We start from the raw sequence: 14,270 nt of genomic DNA on the forward strand, positions 1-14,270 counted from the left end.
GGCCAGAAATATGTTCAGGAGGTCAAAAGGGGACGTCTGGAAATAGCTGATTTATCATCAAAAGGATTCTAGAACTTTATATAGTTTGAAAAATGTTGAGGACACTTTGACCACAAATAAGTTCAAAAGGTCAGATATGGACATCTCTATGGCTTATGAAGCATCAGAAGCAGTCTATGAGTATGTATCGAAAGCCCAAGGTCGAGGACTCCTTGGCCAGAAATATGTTCAGGAGGTCAAAAGAGGACCTCTGAATAGCTGATTTATCATCATAAGAATTCTAGAACTTTATATTTGAAAAAAAAATTTTGAGGACATTTGACCACAAATGAGTTCAAAAGGTCAGAGATGGACATCTATATGGCTTATGATGCATCAGAAGGAGTCTATGAGTATGTATAGAAAGCCCAAGATCGAGGACTCTTTGGCCAGAAATATGTTCAGGAGGTCAAAACCTCTGAATAGCTGATTTATCATCAAAAGAATTCTATAACTTTATATAGTTTGAAAAATTTTGAGGACACTTTGACCACAAATAAGTTCAAAAGGACAGATATGGACATCTATATGGCTTATGAAGCATCACAAGGAGTCTATGAGTATGTATAGAAAGCCCAAGGTCGAGGACTCTTTGGCCAGAAAAATGTTCAGGAGGTCAAAAGGGGACCTCTGGGAAGGCACGTGACCCACTGAAGGTAATGGCGGTGTAGTTCTGCTCTCCGACTCGACATCCGTTATTTAACAATTTCTCAGAGATATTCTCCATATCTGATCGCATTTTAACCGAATCATCAACGTTGAAGTGATACAACATGTCAAAACTTCAATTGACGAAGTTTTCTCCTGAGAAAAAGCGAATTAAGGACCTCAGGGACGAGCAGGGGGAAGATATCCGCGCCATTGTTGTCGAGGAATTGAAGACACAATTCGGACTTATTAGAGAGTTGTTTAAGGAAGAACTCGCACCTATTATCGACAGACTCGGCACTTTGGAAGAGGACGTTCGTCGAATAAGGAATCAATTTGACCACATGCAAACCGCTCTCCGTCACGCGAAAAAAGAGACGAGTGAGGTTAAGATGGCAGTCGGCGATTTACAAGAGAAATTGGCTAAACTGGAGGACAAAAATCGTCAGTCAAACATCCGCTTGGTGGGTCTAAAAGAAGGCATGGAAGGAGATGACCCTGTAAGATTCATTCAAAACCATCTACCAAAATGGATCCCTTCTCTTGCTGGTAAGGAATTGGAGATTGAGAGAGCTCATCGTATTTACAACGGAACACATACAAAGTCATCTCATCGCACGATCATCTTCAAGATGCTTCGTTATCAAGATCGAAATGCTATTCTTAACGGAGCTCGGGGAGTTGGTCAAATTCTTCATCAAGGAACACCACTGCTTTTTTTTCCGGACTACAGTACACACACGGCGACTAAAAGAAGAGAAATGACCTCGGCGAGAAAGAAACTGACCCAAAAAGGGATATCATCCTTCCTGCTTTACCCTGCGACGGTTAAAGTTAATCACGGAGGAAAGTCATCCCTCTTCCAGACGCCAGAGGAGATTGAGAAATTCATCACTGAACTGTATTCCGCTGAAAGAGTTTCTCTGAAAACTACAGCAATCTTACTTCCAGAATCTGAGTCTGAGGAGGATGTCCCTGCAAACCTCATGGAGATCCCTATCCGGAATACTTGATTCTTTCTCATCCGTTTCTAGTTCGGGTTGGGCATGGAGGAACGAACCGTCCATGCAATGGTGGTCATATACCCCAGTATAAAGACCTTGAGGGTAGATAGAAGAGTGTGTTCTAACTCTTTGCTTGCTGCCCATGTAACTTTTGTTCATGTTCTTGTTTTTGTTACTATGTTCTATACCCAAGAATGCCCGTTTAAGTTAGGTATGTATGCTAACTTCTTTAACTTCTGCTTTAATTTTTCTGGGGGATTATATTATGGTCTTCCCATCCCTTCTCAGTTTAGATTTGGAATTTATCTTTTAAAAAATATATGGCTATAAACATTATATCTTGGAATGTTAACGGATTAAATAGCCCCATTAAACGAACTAAATGTTTAGACTATCTTAGAGGCAAAAAGATAACCATCGCTTTAATACAAGAATCTCATTTAAAAGCAGTAGATGTACATCGCTTCCAAAATAAGTATTTTAAACTGATCTCCTCTTCTTCTGCTGCTAATAAAACTAAAGGGGTATTGATTGTTTCCAGGCGCAATACGACTTTTAAAATTTTAAGCTCGGGAGGAGACTCTGCAGGCCGAATTGCTTATGCAGTTGGGACCCTAAACAATGTTAAATATGCCTTTATGTCTGTATACGCTCCTACAGAATGGGATACCTCTTTCTTTCAGGAACTATTAAGTTTGGTAATGAGTTTGGAAGAATGTCAATTGGTGATTGGAGGAGACTTCAATACTGTGCTAGATACTCAATTGGATAGATCCCACTTTTCTAAATACGATGCACCGATCTCTCAATACTTTAAGGACTTTTTGCTTCAGGCTAATTTAAATGATGTCTGGCGGCTACAAAATGATGGCACCAAGGATTATACATTTTTCTCAGCACGTCACAAAAGTTATTCTAGAATCGATTATATCCTTACATCTCCATCTCTTACACCTCATATAGCGAAAGTTGATATTCTCCCTATTATCATATCAGATCATTCTCCTTTAGTGACATCACTAACCCCAATTTCACTGAGAGCCACAAACAATCGATGGAGATTTAACACTTCTCTGTTACAAAATGATGCATTTGTGACTGATCTACGTAACTCCCTGGTGAATTTCCTACAAATAAATAGAGATTCAGCCTCAAATCCTCAAATACTGTGGGAAACCACTAAATGTTTTATAAGGGGTAGATGTATAAGCTTTTCTGCCTATGTAAAAAAATGTAGAGAGAATCGCAAAACTGAACTGGAAAAACAAATTGATCTGATAGAGAAAGAATTAAAGGAAAGGTTTTGTGAGTCTAGAGCTAAAGAACTTAAAGCTTACAAAACGGAATTACAATCTATTTATTCTCACAGAGCTGAATTTATCATACACCGTACCAGACAATCTTATTATTTCCACGGAGAACGTTCGTCAAAATTGTTGGCCTGGAGGTTGAAAGGGAACGAAGCTAAGGCCAACATATCAGCCATTAGACAAGAAGGCTCGGTATACACCCAACCTGAAAAGGTGAACAGTGTATTTGAACAATACTACAAACAGCTATATACTTCAGAATCCAGATCCACACCAATACATATAAGCTCATTCCTTAATTCAATAACTCTTCCCAAACTAAATGACACTCAGCGGGAAATATTAGACAGTCCTCTGACAATTGAGGAATTAAAATCCGCTCTAGATTCTTTAAACAATAATAAGGCTCCGGGACTAGATGGAATTCCCCCGGAATTATTGAAATCAATTTGGGATTTAGTTGCACCCTTAATTCTTGACTCATTCAATTTTGCCTTAGAGAAGGGAGCTTTGCACAGAGACCAAACCACAGCTTTAATAACTTTAATACTGAAGAAGGAGAAGGACCCACTAGAATGTTCCAGTTATAGACCAATTAGTCTTCTATCCACCGACTCGAAATTGATGGCAAAAGTACTAGCTCTAAGATTAAACAGGTGTGTTGGAGATTTGATTGGGGGTGATCAAACCGGTTTTATGATGGGGAGATTTGCTGCAGATAACATACGTAGACTGCTTCATGTCATTGAACAATCTGACAATTACCCGACTTCCTCTGCAATCCTTTCTCTGGATGCAGAGAAAGCCTTCGATCGAATTGAGTGGAATTTTTTATGGTCAGTTTTGGAGCATTTCGGTTTTGGCCCTTTCTTTCAACGAGCCGTTAAAACCATCTATTCGGAATGTTCAGCTAAAATTCTCACCGGTTCTCTTATCTCCGCTCCGTTTTATCTTGGTAGAGGTACTCGACAAGGTTGTCCATTATCACCTCTGCTTTTTAATTTATCATTAGAGCCTCTGGCTCAAGCAATCAGACAATGTGCTTTAATATCTCCAATTACCTGTGTGAACACCTCTCATAAAATTTCACTTTATGCAGATGATAGTTTACTATTTATGTCAAATATTAAAGAGTCAATCAAGGAATGCCTACATCTATTCAATACTTTTGGAAAATTATCCGGCTATAAAATTAATTGGAATAAGTCTGTCTTTATGCCCCTTAATACAACAGCTAAATTAGAGATTCAGACTCTTGATACCTTAATTCCAATTGCTGACCAGTTTACATATCTTGGAATTAAAATCTTTCCATCGTTACCTCGCATTGCTAAATGGAATTATCAGTCCCTTCTGGATAACATAAAAAAGGATCTTCAATGTTGGACCCCTCTCTGTTTGGCTGTCCATGGCCGTATTGCTACAGTTAAAATGAATATACTCCCAAGACTAGGCTTTTTATTTTCAACCTTGCCTCTGGCGCCTCCTACTGACTATTTTAAAGTACTTAATTCGATAGTGACAAAATTTATATGGAATAACAAACGTCCTAGAATTCGACTGAAATTTATGCACCGATTAAAACCACATGGTGGACTATCTTTACCAGATTTTCAATCCTATTATTTAGCATATCAGATGAGACCACTTAGGACATGGGTGGATACAGAATCACATGTACCTTGGCGAGCAATAGAAAATAATATCATATATCCACTGCGCCTACAGGATTTACCCTTTACAGGATTATCTAGGTCAATGATGTCACGATTTGGCCCAATTATTAGGCAATCTATCAAAATTTGGAAAGCAGCAGAAAAGAGTATGGGAGCTTCAGTTAAATATTGCAAATCCACCCCTATTTGGCATAATACTAATCTTTGTATGGCAAAAAAGACATTTATCTTTAAGCCCTGGACGGATTCCGGCATATTCACCCTTAAAGATTTATACAATGCTGATGGGCTTAAGTCCTTTCAGGTCCTACAAGATGAGTTTTCTGTTCCAAGATCCTCATTCTCATTATACTTAGGTTTAAGATCTGCATTGAAAACCTTTGGTGTGCCTTGGTCGGCTAAATTGACTCCTCATCCTATGTTAAAATGGATAGACTCCAGTATGGGCTCTAAAGGAAGTGTTAGTAGGATTATTGAACAGATGGTGGTACACCAATATTCAAAAATGCCGATTGAGAACTTCTGGGAAAAGGAACTCAACATGACAATTGATTGGGACACTGTTTGGAAAAATTGTTTTGCCTGCTCTAAAAATCCAGCTCACCAAATGATTCATTTCAAACTCATTCATAAGGCATATACGACTCCATGCCTATTGTTTAAAATGAAAAGAAGGCCAAATCCATTTTGCCACCTATGTGAGAGTTCTAATCATGGCACGTATATACATATGTTTTGGTTTTGTCCTCGGGTTACATCGTTTTGGTCACTGGTGCAGACAGAGCTGTCGGTCTTAATGAACACTGAGATTCAGAAGGAACCATTGCTTTTCCTGTTGCTGGACGATTCGAGGTTGTCATTGTCTCTCAGTCAAAGGAGGATTTTGACCGCTGCCCTTACTGCGGCTAAAAAAGCAATCCTAAAGTTATGGATGGAACCATCCATATCGGTTAGGTGCATATGGAGATCTTATCTGTTGGACATTACCCGTCTGGAATGTACTACTGCAAGGATTCTTGGTGCCCCTGGGAAAACGATACAGTTTTGGATGGACTTCATTGCTAATCTATCAGACAACTAAAACAGCTATATTAAGGATTTTGATTCATTGTTTTCCAGAGTGTTTTTTTTTTTTTTTTTTTTTTTTTTTTTTTTTACATGAACATACCTTTTAAAAATATATGTATATTTGTTTTCTTGGGCGGTTCTTGGGAATGTTGTACACAAAAAATAATAGTTAAAATAATAGTTAATAAAAAAAAAATAAGTCACAAAAAAAAAGGGGACCTCTGAATAGCTGATTTATCATCAAAAGAATTCTATAACTTTATATAGTTTGAAAAATTTGGAGGACACTGAACACAAATGAGTTCAAAAGGTCAGATATGGACATCTATATTGCTTATGAAGCATCAGAAGGAGTATGTATAGAAAGCCCAAGTTTCGAATACTCCTTGGCCAGAAAAAAATTCAGTATGTCAAATATGGACTTTTGTCAGGAGGATATAACATTCAAAGATATCAGTCTGAATGTATTGTATTAATCTTTTAGGACTCTTTCTCCAAAAATATGTTCAGTAGGTCAAAAGGGGACCTCTGAATAGCTGATTTATCATCAGAAAGAGTCTATAACTTTATATAGTTTGAAAACTTTTGAGGACGCTTTGACCACAAATAAGTTCAAAAGGTCAGATATGGACATCTATATGGCTTATGAAGCATCAGAAGGAGTCTATGAGTATGTATAGAAAGCCCAAGATCGAGGACTCTTTGGCCAGAAGTATGTTCAGGAGGTCAAAAACTCTGAATAGCTGATTTATCATAAAAAGGATTCTATAACTTTATATAGTTTGAGAAATTTTGAGGACACTTTGACCTCAAATGAGTTCAAAAGGTCAGATATGGACATCTATATGGCTTATGAAGCATCAGAAGGAATCTATGAGTATGTATAGAAAGCCCAAGATCGAGGACTCTTTGGCCAGAAATATGTTCAGGAGGTCAAAACCTCTGAATAGCTGATTTATCATTAAAAGGATTCTAGAACTTTATATAGCTTGAAAATTTTTGAGGACACTTTGACCACAAATAAGTTCAAAAGGTCAGATATGGACATCTATATGGCTTTTGAAGCATCAGAGGGAGTCTATGAGTATGTATAGAAAGCCCAAGATCGAGGACTCTTTGGCCAGAAATATGTTCAGGAGGTCAAAACCTCTGAATAGCTGATTTATCATTAAAAGGATTCTAGAACTTTATATAGCTTGAAAAATTTTTTTGGACACTTTGACCACAAATAAGTTCAAAAGGTCAGATATGGACATCTATATGGCTTATGAAGCATCAGAAGGAATCTATGAGTATGTATAGAAAGCCCAAGATCGAGGACTCTTTGGCCAGAAATATGTTCAGGAGGTCAAAAGGGGACCTCTGAATAGCTGATTTATCATCAGAAAGAGTCTATAACTTTAAATGGTTTAAAAACTTTTTAGGACCCTTTGACCAGAAATAAGTTCAAAAGGTCAGATATGGACACCTATGTGGCTTTCGAAGCATCAGAGGGAGTCAATGAGTATGTATAGAAAGCCCAAGATCGAGGACTCTTTGGCCAGAAGTATGTTCAGGAGGTCAAAACCTCTGAATAGCTGATTTATCATCAAAAGGATTCTAGAACTTTATATAGTTTGAAAAATTTTGAGGACACTTTGACCACAAATAAGTTCAAAAGGTCAGATATCTATATGGCTTATGAAGCATCAGAAGGAGTCTATGAGTATGTATCGAAAGGCCAAGGTCGAGGACTCTTTGGCCAGAAATATGTTCAGGAGGTCAAAACAGGACCTCTGAATAGCTGATTTATCATCATAAGAATTCTATAACTTTATATAGTTTGAAAAATTTTGAGGACATTTGACCACAAATGAGTTCAAAAGGTCAGAGATGGACATCTATAAGGCTTATGATGCATCAGAAGAAGTCTATATGTATAGAAAGCCCAAGATCGAGGACTCTTTGGCCAGAAATATGTTCAGGAGGTCAAAAGAGGACCTCTGAATAGCTGATTTATCATCAAAAGGATTCTATAACTTTATATAGTTTGAAAACTTTTGAGGACACTTTGACCACAAATAAGTTCAAAAGGACAGATATGGACATCTATATGGCTTATGAAGCATCAGAAGGAGTCTATTGGTATGTATAGAAAGCCCAAGGTCGAGGACTCTTTTGCCAGAAATATGTTCAGGAGGTCAAAACCTCTGAATAGCTGATTTATCATAAAAAGGATTCTAGAACTTTATATAGCTTGAAAAATTTTGAGGACACTTTGACCACAAATAAGTTCAAAAGGTCAGATATGGACATCTATATGGCTTATGAAGCATCAGAATGAGTCTATGAGTATGTATCGAAATCCCAAGATCGAGGACTCTTTAGCCAGAAATATGTTCAGGAGGTCAAAAGAGGACCTCTGAATAGCTGATTTATCATCATAAGAATTCTAGAACTTTATATAGTTTGAAAAATGTTGAGGACATTTGACCACAAATGAGTTCAAAAGGTCAGAGATGGACATCTATATGGCTTATGATGCATCAGAAGGAGTCTATGAGTATGTATAGAAAGCCCAAGATCGAGGACTCTTTGGCCAGAAATATGTTCAGGAGGTCAAAACCTCTGAATAGCTGATTTATCATAAAAAGGATTCTATAACTTTATATAGTTTGAAAAATTTTGAGGACACTTTGACCACAAATAAGTTCAAAAGGACATATATGGACATCTATATGGCTTATGAAGCATCACAAGGAGTCTATGAGTATGTATAGAAAGCCCAAGGTCGAGGACTCTTTGGCCAGAAAAATGTTCAGGAGGTCAAAAGGGGACCTCTGAATAGCTGATTTATCATCAAAAGAATTCTATAACTTTATATAGTTTGAAAAATTTGGAGGACACTGAACACAAATAAGTTCAAAAGGTCAGATATGGACATCTATATGGCTTATGAAGCATCAGAAGGAGTATGTATAGAAAGCCCAAGTTTCGAATACTCCTTGGCCAGAAAAAAATTCAGTATGTCAAATATGGACTTTTGTCAGGAGGATATAACATCCGAAGATATCAGTCTGAATGTATTGTATTAATCTTTTAGGACTCTTTCTCCAAAAATATGTTCAGTAGGTCAAAAGGGGACCTCTGAATAGCTGATTTATCATCAGAGAGAGTCTATAACTTTATAGTTTGAAAACTTTTGAGGACCCTTTGACCAGAAATAAGTTCAAAAGGTCAGATATGGACATCTATATAGCTTTTGAAGCATCAGAGGGAGTCTATGAGTATAAATAGAAAGCCCAAGATCGAGGACTCTGTGGCGAGAAATATGTTCAGGAGGTCAAATGACCTCTGAATAGCTGATTTATCATCAAAAGAATTCTATAACTTTATATAGTTTGAAAAATTTTGAGGACACTTTGACCACAAATAAGTTCAAAAGGTCAGATATGGACATCTATATGGCTTATGAAGCATCAGAAGGAGTCTATATGTATAGAAAGCCCAAGATCGAGGACTCTTTGGCCAGAAATATGTTCAGGAGGTCAAAAGGGGACCTCTGAATAGCTGATTTATCATCAAAAGAATTCTATAACTTTATATAGTTTGAAAAATTTTGAGGACACTTTGACCACAAATAAGTTCAAAATGACAGATATGGACATCTATATGGCTTATGAAGCATCAGAAGGAGTCTATGAGTATGTATAGAAAGCCCAAGGTCGAGGACTCTTTGGCCAGAAATATGTTCAGGAGGTCAAAAGGGGACCTCTGAATAGCTGATTTATCATCAGAAAGAGTCTATAACTTTATATGGTTTAAAAACTTTTTAGGACCCTTTGACCAGAAATAAGTTCAAAAGGTCAGATATGGACATCTATGTGGCTTTTGAAGCATCAGAGGGAGTCTATGAGTATATATAGAAAGCCTAAGATCGAGGACTCTTTGGCCAGAAGTATGTTCAGGAGGTCAAAACCTCTGAATAGCTGATTTATCATTAAAAGGATTCTAGAACTTTATATAGTTTGAGAAATTTTGAGGACACTTTGACCTCAAATGAGTTCAAAAGGTCAGATATGGACATCTATATGGCTTATGAAGCATCAGAAGGAATCTATGAGTATGTATAGAAAGCCCAAGATCGAGGACTCTTTGGCCAGAAATATGTTCAGGAGGTCAAAACCTCTGAATAGCTGATTTATCATTAAAAGGATTCTAGAACTTTATATAGCTTGAAAATTTTTGAGGACACTTTGACCACAAATAAGTTCAAAAGGTCAGATATGGACATCTATATGGCTTTTGAAGCATCAGAGGGAGTCTATGAGTATGTATAGAAAGCCCAAGATCGAGGACTCTTTGGCCAGAAATATGTTCAGGAGGTCAAAACCTCTGAATAGCTGATTTATCATCAGAAAGAGTCTATAACTTTAAATGGTTTAAAAACTTTTTAGGACCCTTTGACCAGAAATAAGTTCAAAAGGTCAGATATGGACACCTATGTGGCTTTCGAAGCATCAGAGGGAGTCAATGAGTATGTATAGAAAGCCCAAGATCGAGGACTCTTTGGCCAGAAGTATGTTCAGGAGGTCAAAACCTCTGAATAGCTGATTTATCATCAAAAGGATTCTAGAACTTTATATAGTTTGAAAAATTTTGAGGACACTTTGACCACAAATAAGTTCAAAAGGTCAGATATCTATATGGCTTATGAAGCATCAGAAGGAGTCTATGAGTATGTATCGAAAGGCCAAGGTCGAGGACTCTTTGGCCAGAAATATGTTCAGGAGGTCAAAACAGGACCTCTGAATAGCTGATTTATCATCATAAGAATTCTATAACTTTATATAGTTTGAAAAATTTTGAGGACATTTGACCACAAATGAGTTCAAAAGGTCAGAGATGGACATCTATAAGGCTTATGATGCATCAGAAGAAGTCTATATGTATAGAAAGCCCAAGATCGAGGACTCTTTGGCCAGAAATATGTTCAGGAGGTCAAAAGAGGACCTCTGAATAGCTGATTTATCATCAAAAGGATTCTATAACTTTATATAGTTTGAAAACTTTTGAGGACACTTTGACCACAAATAAGTTCAAAAGGACAGATATGGACATCTATATGGCTTATGAAGCATCAGAAGGAGTCTATTGGTATGTATAGAAAGCCCAAGGTCGAGGACTCTTTTGCCAGAAATATGTTCAGGAGGTCAAAACCTCTGAATAGCTGATTTATCATAAAAAGGATTCTAGAACTTTATATAGCTTGAAAAATTTTGAGGACACTTTGACCACAAATAAGTTCAAAAGGTCAGATATGGACATCTATATGGCTTATGAAGCATCAGAATGAGTCTATGAGTATGTATCGAAATCCCAAGATCGAGGACTCTTTAGCCAGAAATATGTTCAGGAGGTCAAAAGAGGACCTCTGAATAGCTGATTTATCATCATAAGAATTCTAGAACTTTATATAGTTTGAAAAATGTTGAGGACATTTGACCACAAATGAGTTCAAAAGGTCAGAGATGGACATCTATATGGCTTATGATGCATCAGAAGGAGTCTATGAGTATGTATAGAAAGCCCAAGATCGAGGACTCTTTGGCCAGAAATATGTTCAGGAGGTCAAAACCTCTGAATAGCTGATTTATCATAAAAAGGATTCTATAACTTTATATAGTTTGAAAAATTTTGAGGACACTTTGACCACAAATAAGTTCAAAAGGACATATATGGACATCTATATGGCTTATGAAGCATCACAAGGAGTCTATGAGTATGTATAGAAAGCCCAAGGTCGAGGACTCTTTGGCCAGAAAAATGTTCAGGAGGTCAAAAGGGGACCTCTGAATAGCTGATTTATCATCAAAAGAATTCTATAACTTTATATAGTTTGAAAAATTTGGAGGACACTGAACACAAATAAGTTCAAAAGGTCAGATATGGACATCTATATGGCTTATGAAGCATCAGAAGGAGTATGTATAGAAAGCCCAAGTTTCGAATACTCCTTGGCCAGAAAAAAATTCAGTATGTCAAATATGGACTTTTGTCAGGAGGATATAACATCCGAAGATATCAGTCTGAATGTATTGTATTAATCTTTTAGGACTCTTTCTCCAAAAATATGTTCAGTAGGTCAAAAGGGGACCTCTGAATAGCTGATTTATCATCAGAAAGAGTCTATAACTTTATAGTTTGAAAACTTTTGAGGACCCTTTGACCAGAAATAAGTTCAAAAGGTCAGATATGGACATCTATATAGCTTTTGAAGCATCAGAGGGAGTCTATGAGTATAAATAGAAAGCCCAAGATCGAGGACTCTGTGGCGAGAAATATGTTCAGGAGGTCAAATGACCTCTGAATAGCTGATTTATCATCAAAAGAATTCTATAACTTTATATAGTTTGAAAAATTTTGAGGACACTTTGACCACAAATAAGTTCAAAAGGTCAGATATGGACATCTATATGGCTTATGAAGCATCAGAAGGAGTCTATATGTATAGAAAGCCCAAGATCGAGGACTCTTTGGCCAGAAATATGTTCAGGAGGTCAAAAGGGGACCTCTGAATAGCTGATTTATCATCAAAAGAATTCTATAACTTTATATAGTTTGAAAAATTTTGAGGACACTTTGACCACAAATAAGTTCAAAATGACAGATATGGACATCTATATGGCTTATGAAGCATCAGAAGGAGTCTATGAGTATGTATAGAAAGCCCAAGGTCGAGGACTCTTTGGCCAGAAATATGTTCAGGAGGTCAAAAGGGGACCTCTGAATAGCTGATTTATCATCAGAAAGAGTCTATAACTTTATATGGTTTAAAAACTTTTTAGGACCCTTTGACCAGAAATAAGTTCAAAAGGTCAGATATGGACATCTATGTGGCTTTTGAAGCATCAGAGGGAGTCTATGAGTATATATAGAAAGCCTAAGATCGAGGACTCTTTGGCCAGAAGTATGTTCAGGAGGTCAAAACCTCTGAATAGCTGATTTATCATTAAAAGGATTCTAGAACTTTATATAGTTTGAGAAATTTTGAGGACACTTTGACTACAAATGAGTTCAAAAGGTCAGATATGGACATCTATATGGCTTATGAAGCATCAGAAGGAATCTATGAGTATGTATAGAAAGCCCAAGATCGAGGACTCTTTGGCCAGAAATATGTTCAGGAGGTCAAAACCTCTGAATAGCTGATTTATCATTAAAAGGATTCTAGAACTTTATATAGCTTGAAATATTTTGAGGACACTTTGACCACAAATAAGTTCAAAAAGTCAGATATGGACATCTATATGGCTTATGAAGCATCAGAAAGAGTCTATGAGTATGTGTAGAAATCCCAAGATCGAGGACTCTTTAGCCAGAAATATATTCAGGAGGTCAAAAGGGGACGTCTGGAAATAGCTGATTCATCATCAAAAGGATTCTAGAACTTTATATAGTTTGAAAAATGTTGAGGACACTTTGACCACAAATAAGTTCAAAAGGTCATATATGGACATCTCTATGGCTTATGAAGCATCAGAAGCAGTCTATGAGTATGTATCGAAAGCCCAAGGTCGAGGACTCCTTGGCCAGAAATATGTTCAGGAGGTCAAAAGAGGACCTCTGCATAGCTGATTTATCATCATAAGAATTCTAGAACTTTATATTTGAAAAATTTTGAGGACATTTGACCACAAATGAGTTCAAAAGGTCAGAGATGGACATCTATATGGCTTATGATGCATCAGAAGGAGTCTATGAGTATGTATAGAAAGCCCAAGATCGAGGACTCTTTGGCCAGAAATATGTTCAGGAGGTCAAAACCTCTGAATAGCTGATTTATCATCAAAAGGATTCTATAACTTTATATAGTTTGAAAATTTTGAGGACACTTTGACCACAAATAAGTTCAAAAGGTCAGATATGGACATCTATATGGCTTATGGTGCATCAGAAGGAGTCTATGAGTATGTATAGAAAGCCCAAGATCGAGGACTCTTTGGCCAGAAATATGTTCAGGAGGTCAAAACCTCGGAATAGCTGATTTATCATCAAAAGGATTCTAGAACTTTACAGTAGCACCTCAATGCAGTACACAAGATCCGAGGGGAGGAGTCGGATCTTATATAAGGGGTGGAGATTGGTAGGTTTAGGGGTGGAGATGGGTAGGTTTAGGGGTGGGTTTAGGGATCAGGGGGTGGAGACGGGTAGGTTTAGGTATATGTAAGGTGGGAGGAGTTGGATTTTATCCAACTCCTCCCCCTGGATTTTATGCTCTGCATTGAGGACCATCTCGAACTTTATATAGTTTGAAAAATTTTGAGGACACTTTGACCACAAGTAAGTTCAAAAGGTCAGATATGGACATCTATATGGCTTATGATGCATCAGAAGGAGTCTATGAGTATGTATAGAAAGCCCAAGATCGAGGACTCTTTGGCCAGAAATATGTTCAGGAGGTCAAAACCTCTGAATAGCTGATTTATCATTAAAAGGATTCTAGAACTTTATATAGCTTGAAAAATTTTGAGGACACTTTGACC

The sequence above is a fragment of the Scardinius erythrophthalmus genome (assembly GCF_964197995.2).
Source record: "Scardinius erythrophthalmus genome assembly, chromosome: 17".
NCBI classification, from domain to species: Eukaryota; Metazoa; Chordata; class Actinopteri; order Cypriniformes; family Leuciscidae; genus Scardinius; species Scardinius erythrophthalmus.